The following is a 9,572-nucleotide window of genomic DNA, read 5'->3' on the forward strand; positions in this document are numbered from 1 at the left end:
CACTGTTTTACAAAGGAAGCAGAGTCGGTGCATGGCAGTGTTGGCAACCGGCAACTGGTGTCCTTCCATTTCTGAGGCCTCGCTGGGACAAGCGGAGGAAGCAGAGAAGGGTTGGCCCAAGGACGGCGCAGGAGCAGGGGATGCTCTCAAACCCTTGGCCTGCCTAGCTCAGCCTGCCTACACTGACTGGCAGCAACTCGCCAGGATCTCTGGCGAGGAGACAATGACCCTGGGACCTCCTATGCGCAAAGCCCAGGGGCTGAGCTAATCCTGCAAGTCTTTCAAAAAGGAAAAGCTGCTGGTCCTCATGGCTTTTTGCACCAGGGACTTGGCAGCCGTTTAGGCTGGCACAAAACTATCAAGTGTGTTCTTGAAGGTGGTGGACTTCACTGGGGATTTTAAAGTGGAGATTGGATGGTCATGTGTCGGATTCTTTTAACTACTATTCCTGCATTGCAGGCATGGACTAGATGACCCAACTCTCTGATTCTATGCAGGCAAGGGGCCCTCCTGGTGTTTTCAGTGTTTTGAATTCAATTTGGCCCCCATGCCTCTCAGGGCTTGGCTTTTACTCTCCTGAAACTCAACGGGGGCAGAGTCTTGGCAGCCAAACTGGTTCGTGCCTTGGCCCAGAAAAATTCCCCTTGGAATTCTGCCGTTCTGTAGCATCAAATCTCGTCCGCCCTCCCAGTTCGTGGCTTTAAAACTGCACTGTTGGCCACAAAGGCTGGTTGAGGCCACAACATTCAGGGACAGCAGAGCCCTCAAAGCTGCCACAGTCACACTTAAGAGCCTCCCCGGGGCACCATCTGCCTGGGCAGTTGTTGGGTTAGAACAGGGTTTCCAGCAGCTTTTCAACTCCAACTCCCATCATCCCTACCTAGTAGGACCAGCGGGGTTGATGGGAGCTGTAGTCCAAAAACTGGGTTATGGTTTCCAGACCCGGGACTGGGAGAGAGCAGGGTTCAAATCCGCTCTTGGCCATCACAAAACTCACTGTGTGACCTTGAGCTCAGTCTCGGCCAAACCTACTGCACAGGGTTGTTGTGAGGATAGACTGGGGAGGAGGAGAACTGTGCAGGCCACCTTGAGAAAAAAGCTGGAACAGAAACACAGTAAACAAATAAAAGAAATGGAGGACATGAATTCGCTTCTGCTGCCCCAGGAGGGCAGTCCTCTCTGGGTTCACACCCATCCTAGGCAGAGACATCACATCTGAGCCTTGGGCCACAAAGCCACCTCTGGCAACCTCCTGCCCTCTGCCCCCTCCCCACCTGGCTTCCTCTGTCCCCCTGGCTACCTCTTCCGCACCTTGGTCCCTCCTGAATGTTCTTGGCCATTTGCTTTCCTGGCTTGTTCAGGGTAGGGAAAGGGCTTAAGTTAATCGCCTCCATCTGGCTTCTTGGGGGCCCTCAGGAAGAGTGAATCATGCACGTATCCTGCTAGGCGGGTGGGGCCTGGCCGCAAGCGGCTCGGTATTTAGCGTTCAGGGCCAAATGCAACGGTGGGAGGAAGGAGGAAGCCAGAAGGGCCCTGGAATGGAGCTCAACGGCCAGATTGGGACCTCTTTTCGAGGAGGGCAGTGGTGCCTGCTGTCCACCCCCATGCCTTCAGTGGGGCCACATCCTGGCCCCTTAGCATGCAGCTGGGGGCTGCTGAGGCATCGTGGAACTCATTTTGTCGCCTGCTAGCGCAGAAGGGTCTACCTCGCAAGGATGTGGGTGTGGGCACAGAGTTAAATGCATGAATTGGGAAGGCGGATGAGATTGCTATCCACTGCGCCACACTGCCTTTCTTGCTGTGCTTCAGGCCACCGCCTGGCTTTTGACATGCTTGCCTAACTAAGGAAGGACGGGGCAAGAGTTCATGAGCATATAAAGAGTGCCTCTTTCCCCAAAGTTGGAAGGCTGCCGCCACCACCCATTGTGAGCTGTCCTGCGTCAGATGAGTCTCCCAATCCCCGCACCTTAGCCCACCCCGCCAAAGAAAACATGCTGTCTCGGTTTCCATTCCCTGGGGAGGAAGGAAGGGCTGGCTAGAAGTGTAATCAATAAAGTTTAAAATTGCTCTGGGTTTAATTTTCCCTGCAGACCTGAGAGCTGCATTTCCAGATTTGAAGGTAGATTTGGGCTATTTAATTATACAACATACAGTAGTGGCACAGTTAGGTAATTAAAGGCTGGGCGTAGTGATTTTATGAGAGCCCCTCCCCCTTAAGATGACTTACTTTTCAGAAGTCAAAATGTGGCATGTCAGCCTTGCTACATTTTTGAGGGGTGGGGCTTCTCGTTCCGCTTAGTGGGGCATCTGCACCCAAACCCTGTCCTGACAGAGCCACTGACAACACAGCATTTGACCCTTGTCCCACCAATCAGGGCCCTCCCAATCCTCTGCAATCACCATGCCCATTTTGCAGGTGGAAAGACTGAGGTGCAGAGAGAATGGGCTCCAAAAACCACCCAAGTTAGCTCATATCAGACATGAGATCTGAACCGGATGTCCTCGCCACCTCATTTAATCTTGTTGCTTTTCGGCTGCCATAGAAACAAGTTTTGGGTTTGTTTGTTTTTTAAAACACATTTCCTCTGGGTTTGTTTTTTCTTAAAGCATCTTTCTGTATGAACTGCACATATTTTAACAACAAAAATAAGAGATGTGGACTTGGGGCTAAGAGCAAGCGAAACTGCGTAATTTTATGTTCCAGTTTTGTTTGTTGGCTTGCTGCGAAATTATCCTCTGGTGGGGGAGGGAATGGAAAATTATGGGGTGGTGGAGGGCGGGGCGGGGGGGGTGAGAGCAGCAGCAAATATTTTGGGGGTGGGGGAGGGCCGGGGCACGGCTGGATCAACAATTCCCTTCTCTCGTTTTTTAACAACTTGCTGCAATAAATTCTGTGGCTGCTTCTGGAATCTGGGCCTGGGTCCAGAGTTCTTTGATAGGGCTGTTGAGGGAAGTTCAATGTGTGTGAGAGAGAGTGTAAAAAGAAAACCCAACAACCCCTAAAATGCGGGGATGGTGGAGTTTGAGCCCAAGTCCTCTCCTCCCTTCCATTTCTTTGCGCTGATCCGACAGCCAGCGGGGCGCTTCAAGATGGACCCCAGCTGTGGGGAAGGGGAGGGAGCCCTGGCCTCAGGCCAGGACATCTGGCATCCATTTTTCCTCTGCTGAACCGCAGCCCCACCCAAGCGCCGTTCTTGTGTGTGAGAGATCAGGCTCTCTCGGCAGTGACTCATCCAGGCACAAGATTTTTGGAGAAGGGCAGAACATGTGAGCTGCTCTCTCCCCGTCCCCCACTTGCTTCCTCGCAAGGGCCTGGATGCTGGGTGGCTGTAACTCAGCAGTTCTTGAATTCTGCTCTTCCTCGGGTCGACTCCAGCCAATTGCAGCTCCCAGCTGTCCAGAGCTGCGTGGAGGCTTCAGGCCCGCCGGTATTTGGAGAAGTTCTGAGCACGTGCAGAGTTCCCATCACCACAGAGCAAATTGCCCTGCTCCCTTCCCAATGTCTAGGATACCTGCACCTGGAAGTGGAGGCTCCCGTCGGCTAATAGGCTTTGGAAGACTCTCCCCTCCTTGAATCTGCCCAATCAATCCTAAGCCGCATCTTGTGGCAGTGAGTTCCAAAGGTTTTTATTCCCATTAACCACTTCAATTTTTTTAAAAATGATATAGTGGTATACAAATCATTTTATAAATAAATAAGTTAAATGGCACGTCCCATAAAGCAGTACTTCCTGTGTCCTGTCACAACACAGGGTTGCCACCTCTTTTTCTGGCTCAGACCCCCCCGCCTTTTTAACTAATGTTAAGCCAGGGGAGAGGCTTCTCCATCGTTCACCCACTACGAGATTCCATCCTTCTCTTTCCCTCACAGTAATCCAAACCTCCGCTAGCAACTTGCTCTCTCAACCCCAGAGCTGGGGAAAATTTTTTTTTAGTTCTGCCAGGGCTTTGAAATAAGATGGTTATTTACAACTCCTTCCCTATTGGAAGAGGGGGGTGGAAGGCAGCAGTTGGGAGGAGGGAGGCTGAGTTCAGTTTATGGGGAGCGAAGGCTGGGGTCTGGCATAGATTCCTGCAGGCATCTGGCTTTGAGCAGCAGGGGAAGAATGCAGGCCTGGAATACAAGCCCTGCTGAGTTTGTGTGTTTTCCTTGGGAAGTGGCGAAGGCTCCGGCCAGAGAGCTTGGACAAAGGGCAGCCAGAGGAGAGGAAGAGAAAGTGCAGCTTTGAATCTGTTCCTCGGCACTCAGGGCCCCTTCGCTTGACCCAACCCTCTCCAGCTCGGAGAATTCTCATGGCGAGAAGCCACGCTAGTCCCCAAACTGAAAACTGCTGTGGTTTGGTGGCGGTCAGGTCCCCCTCGCTGCCACAGGTACATTAACACTTCGGAAGATGGTAGGCTCTCCTTTCTTGGCGGTTTTCCAGCAGAGGTTTGGGGGTCACCTGCCAGGGGTTTCTTGAGCTGTGATTCCTACAATTCTGTGATTCTATATGAAGGCCTTGAGCGTCTTTTCTCAGCCTCAGTTAGCCACCTGTGAAATGGGAACCAAAATAGCTCAAAGGACAGCAAAGGCTGTGGGTGAAAACAAGACCCTTCCTTTGCAAAGGACCCTGCCTGCTTTATTTCTTCGCAAAGTCAGATTTTTTTTACCTTCACTCTTCTCCATGCTGCGGAGGCCCAAGGCTGCTAAAAGCAATCGTATAAACGGCAGCATTGCAAAACCTTTTTTTTATAAAAAAAAAATCATGATAAAAAAAACAGCAAACAACTAAGAACAAGTGTGAATGAAAAAGAACATCAGATTGAAAACAGCGGCAGAAAAGGATCTCACTCTGACAGCTCAAAATCTTGCCTAAGCTGGAAAGTTGGCAAGGCAGAAGGTGAATGGCGAAGGGGACGGGTGAAGTGTCACTTCACAGCTGAAGTGCCAGTTTGTACAAGACCCTTATTCCTCCTTTGAAGTTGCTATGGGTCTAACTCCCCTGTTCTTTGCTGGAACGTAGCCTCCTTGGTGGTGGCCCCTGGAAGGTTCCTGCTGACCAGAAGGGAAAGGTTGTCACGGTCCAGTTCACGGGTGATCGAAGTCCCAGCAGGGGATGTCAGGACTAGGGGCAAGATGGCGGGGTGGGAGCAGGAAGGGGGGGTCCAGAAGCCAGGAGTCACGAGTCAAGGGTCCGTGGAGCAAGGAGTCAAGGAACCAAATGCAGCCAGGCAGGGAACGTGTTGCTGTGGCAAAGAGCTAAAGGGAAATGCTGACCTTATATCCCTTCCCAGCTCTTGCCACCAGGTGCTGTGAGTTACCAATTGGCCTCACCTGTGAGGCCACGCCTTGCCTCTTCAGAAGAAACTTTGGAAGGCCCAAGGCCTGGCTTCTGCACGCACACATGACAAAGGTTCTCCATCCCTGGGCTGGAGAGAGGTTTCCCTCTCTTGTAAATCAGGGGTCATCCAAGCACATTGAATTGGGCAGAAGCCTCAGGAAAGACAAAGGAAGTTCTTAACAACATCAGAAGATGTCTGAGGGATCAGGCCTCCAGCATCCTTTTCTCAGTGGCCAACCAGATACCTGTGGGAAACCCACAAGCCGGACCCCTGAGCACAAGAGCCGTCCCCCTGCCTGAGGCTTCTGAGCCCCCGTGACTACTAGGCTTTGATAGCCCCCTCCTCCATGAATTTGTCTAATCTTCTTTTAAAGCCATCCAAGTTGGTGGCCACCTCTGCCTCCTGAAGAAGTGAATTCCATAGTTTAACTGTGCACTGTGTGGGGAAAAAATACGAGAGGAGAAAAACTTTTATCTGCCCACTGTCTCCAGGCCAGGCATAATTGTATAAACGTCTATCATGCCTGCTCTTCCTCTAAACAAACCAGTCCCAAATGCACAACCTTTCTTTGTGCATCTTGTGGGAGGGAGTTCCACAGTTTAATTTTGCGCTGCATGGAGAAGAACTTCCCTGAACGTTCCAACCTTCCGTTTTATTGGATGCGCCTGAGTTATAAGAGTGTGTTACGAGAGAGGGACAAAAGCTCCCTGACCTCTGGGAAAGAGGCAGCTTGTGGCACCTCCCCAGGGCACCTCCCAGCCTCGCCCAAGCCTTTTGTTTAGCAACAATGCCCGTGTTTTAACGGGCATCTTTGCCAGGCAGTTACAAGCTGCTGCTTCCATCTCCCTTGCAAACTTCTCTCTCTCCCCTCCCTCTCTGCCCGCCCCCAGTCTTGGCACCACTGGCAGGTCATGCCTGCTTAGAAGGCTGCCTTTATTTCCCCAGTTGATGAGAAGCACCCAATTCAAGCCAGCCAGCATTGCAGTGGCAGTGAGGAAGGAGCTAGCCCCCCAGGCAGGGCTCTGTGGCCAGTGGCGTAGCGTGGGTTGTCAGCACCCGGGGCAAGGCAAGTAATTTGCGCCCCCTAACCCATGGATTTGTGCCCCCTAACCCGTGGATTTGCCCTAACCCTAACCCCCAGATGTTGCGCCCGGTGCGGCCGGCCCCCCTGCACCCCCCACGCTACGCCACTGTCTGTGGCACATCTCTGCCCATCTGAAATGTGAATGTCATTTGCAATTGCCACACTCTGCTTCCTGCTGTTGTGCCCTGTGCGGCATGTGCAATAGGAAAGTTGTGTGTTTGCTTTCCCCTCCCCTTGCGCCTGTCGCAAGCCGGAGGGAGCGGTGCCCGTCTGGCCTATGCTGGTTCTCCCTTTTCTCTGCCTGCGAACAGAAGAAGATAAGGTTGTAAGAAGAGGGCAACCAAAACGGTCAAAGGCCTGGAAACGATGCCTTATGAGGAACGGCTAAGGGAGCTGGGCATGTTTAGCCTGGAGAAGAGGAGGTTAAGGGGTGATATGATAGCCATGTTCAAATATATAAAAGGATGTCACATAGAGGAGGGAGAAAGGTTGTTTTCTGCTGCTCCAGAGAAGCGGACACGGAGCAATGGATCCAAACTACAAGAAAGAAGATTCCACCTAAACATTAGGAAGAACTTCCTGACAGTAAGAGCTGTTCGACAGTGGAATTTGCTGCCAGGGAGTGTGGTGGAGTCTCCTACTTTGGAGGTCTTTAAGCAGAGGCTTGACAACCATATGTCAGGAGTGCTCTGATGGTGTTTCCTGCTTGGCAGGGGGTTGGACTCAATGGCCCTTGTGGTCTCTTCCAACTCTATGATTCTTTGATTCTAAGAGTCTGCTGGGTCCGGCCAGTGGCCCATCTAGTCCAGCACCCTGTTCTCACAGTGGCTGGCCAGATTCCTCCTTCATGGGAAACCTGCAAACAGAACCTGAGCCCAAGAGCCCTTTCCCGTCCTGTGGTTTCCAGAAACTGGTCTTCAGAAGCATTTCTGCCTCCAACCGTAGAGACAGAGCAGAGCCATAGAACCACAGAATCATAGAGTTGTAGAGTTGGAAGGGACCACGAGGGTCATCTAGTCCAACCCCCTGCAATGCAGGGATCATTTGCCCAGCATGGGGCTCTAATCCATGACCCTGAGATTAAAAGTCTCATGCTCTACTGACTTTAGCCATTGAAAGTGTTACTCTCCCTCCATGAATATGTCCAATCCTCTTTTAAAGCCATCCCAGTTAATGGCCATCACTGCCTCCAGTGGCAGGTAGTTCCATGGTTTAACTATGCCCTCCATGAAGGAGGACTACCTTTTATGTCTCCCAGATCCTCCAGCAAATTGACTTCTGCGATGGCTGCTGCAGCTTCTTAAATATGGCCTTGTTAAAATGCTTCAAGGAGTTGAAGGTGAAGGGGAGAGAGGCATTGGCCATAACAGCTAAGAAGTTGTGCATCCATGTTCCTCTTGAGGAGCGGTGTGGCTGTCCAGGGTCACAGGAGTCAAAGACCCATTGCAGGAAAGAAGAGGAGCTTTTCAACCCCTGAGACGTCTGTCTCCTCACCCTTTGTGCTGAGAGGAGCCCATCTGAGTGAACTGTAATAAACGGAAATCTGCCCTTATTCCCTTATGGGGGACACAAGAGCCCTTATGGAGTCCTTTGTAGGTTCTCCATTGGTTGGAGAAAAGAACAGAGGCAAACCAGAGAATATTGAGAAGCAAAGCAGCTTGTAAGCCTGATCTTTATTGAACTGTTGCAACAGGGTGTTCCCCTCTCACGCAGGAAAGGAGGAGGACCCAGAACCCAGGTGTGCCCACCCTTATATAGACATTTTAAATTGCCCACCCTGGAGTCCAAGACCATCCCCAGAAACATCATACATACATCACAGAAGGGGTGTAGCTCAAGACCACCCCCAAGGCACATCATACCTACATCACACAAAGGGCGGTCTACAACAGAAATCTGAGTGCGTTGTTTATCTTCTGTCATTGTTTATCTCCTGTCTGGCAGGTTACCTGTTAATGCTTACTTGATTGGATACCCTGGAGAGCCTGGCCAGTCTTTTGTAGTGACAAATACTTAGTTCCTGAGCCAGGTCACAGGATCACCCTATTCGTACACAGATATACCCTTAAGACAGGTTTTGTGAATGAAAAGACAATTTGGAGGCTTTTCCATTTTCCTTTGACCTTGCAGAGAAAACATTTGGTCAGTTTGGGAGCCAAAATGGCTCCAGGACTGCCCTCCTGTGCTGCCCAGTGGCGTAGCATGGGGGGGGTGCAGGGGGGCCCGGCCGCACCGGGCGCAACATCTGGGGGTTAGGGTTAGGGGGCGCAAATCCACGGGTTAGGGGGCACAAATCCACGGGTAAGGGGGCGCAAATTACTTGCCTTGCCCCGGGTGCTGACAACCCACGCTACGCCACTGGTGCTGCCTCAGACATGTGGCCCATACATTTATGTACGTGTTTGCCTGGCAAATCCATGAGCATTTATTATATATATGAGGCCTTAATTTTTTATTTCAGAGCTGAGGTGAGTTGTCCACAGAGGATAGACTCCTAGAGGATAGACTCTGGAGAAGGTACCCAGGAAGAACCCTGTTCTCTCTGCTCCAAAGCTAAGCATTTAGGAACACTGCAAACACAAGACACTTCCGTTTCAACAGAAGGGTGTGCATTAGTTCTGTTGCGGACGATGGAGCTTGAAGCAGGACACAACTTGAGTCACTCTTGAAGAAGATCTCGGAGCACTCCAAATCATTTTCCCGTTCGCGTGCACAGAAAAACAGCAGATCTAGCAGAAAGGCAACACGCAAGGTTGTTGCAATGCGTCCCCAATTATTATTATTGTATAATAAGATGGTTGTGTAATCTTAGACGGTTGTGTAATCTTAGAAGGGGGTGTGTCTGTGAGGGGGGCATGGCAGCGACTGTCATGAAGGGACCCTGAATTTGTCACTACGGTTCTGGAGCAGCACATTCTGAGGATTAGCAACAGGGGTGAGCTGCATTTGGGAAAAGGACACGGGATTCTTCATAGGGAAGTTCGTTTATTTCAAGAAATTTATACGTTGCTTGATTGTAAAAATGAAGGCACAACATCGCAACGTGAATTTACGAAGAGAAACGATAATAAAAAACAGTTAACAACAACTATTTAAAACATATTTTTCTAAAAAAAATCAACAATAAAGTAAAAACAGTTGGAAGCACATTTTTGCATTCTTGTTA

General features: G+C 50.8%; 1 long non-coding RNA gene across 1 annotated transcript; it reads right to left on the reverse strand.

Annotated features, from left to right (window-relative positions):
- Window positions 1-8,064: 8,064 nt before the first annotated feature.
- On the reverse strand, window positions 8,065-9,127 carry LOC308575650. The gene is made up of 2 exons (XR_014002902.1): window positions 8,766-9,127; window positions 8,065-8,586 (listed from the first exon to the last, which is right to left on the reverse strand). It is a non-coding gene; the product is annotated as an uncharacterized lncRNA (long non-coding RNA).
- Between the last annotated feature and the right edge of the window lie 445 nt (window positions 9,128-9,572).

This window comes from Podarcis bocagei, assembly GCF_964188305.1.
Source record: "Podarcis bocagei genome assembly, chromosome: 16".
Lineage (NCBI taxonomy): Eukaryota > Metazoa > Chordata > Lepidosauria > Squamata > Lacertidae > Podarcis > Podarcis bocagei.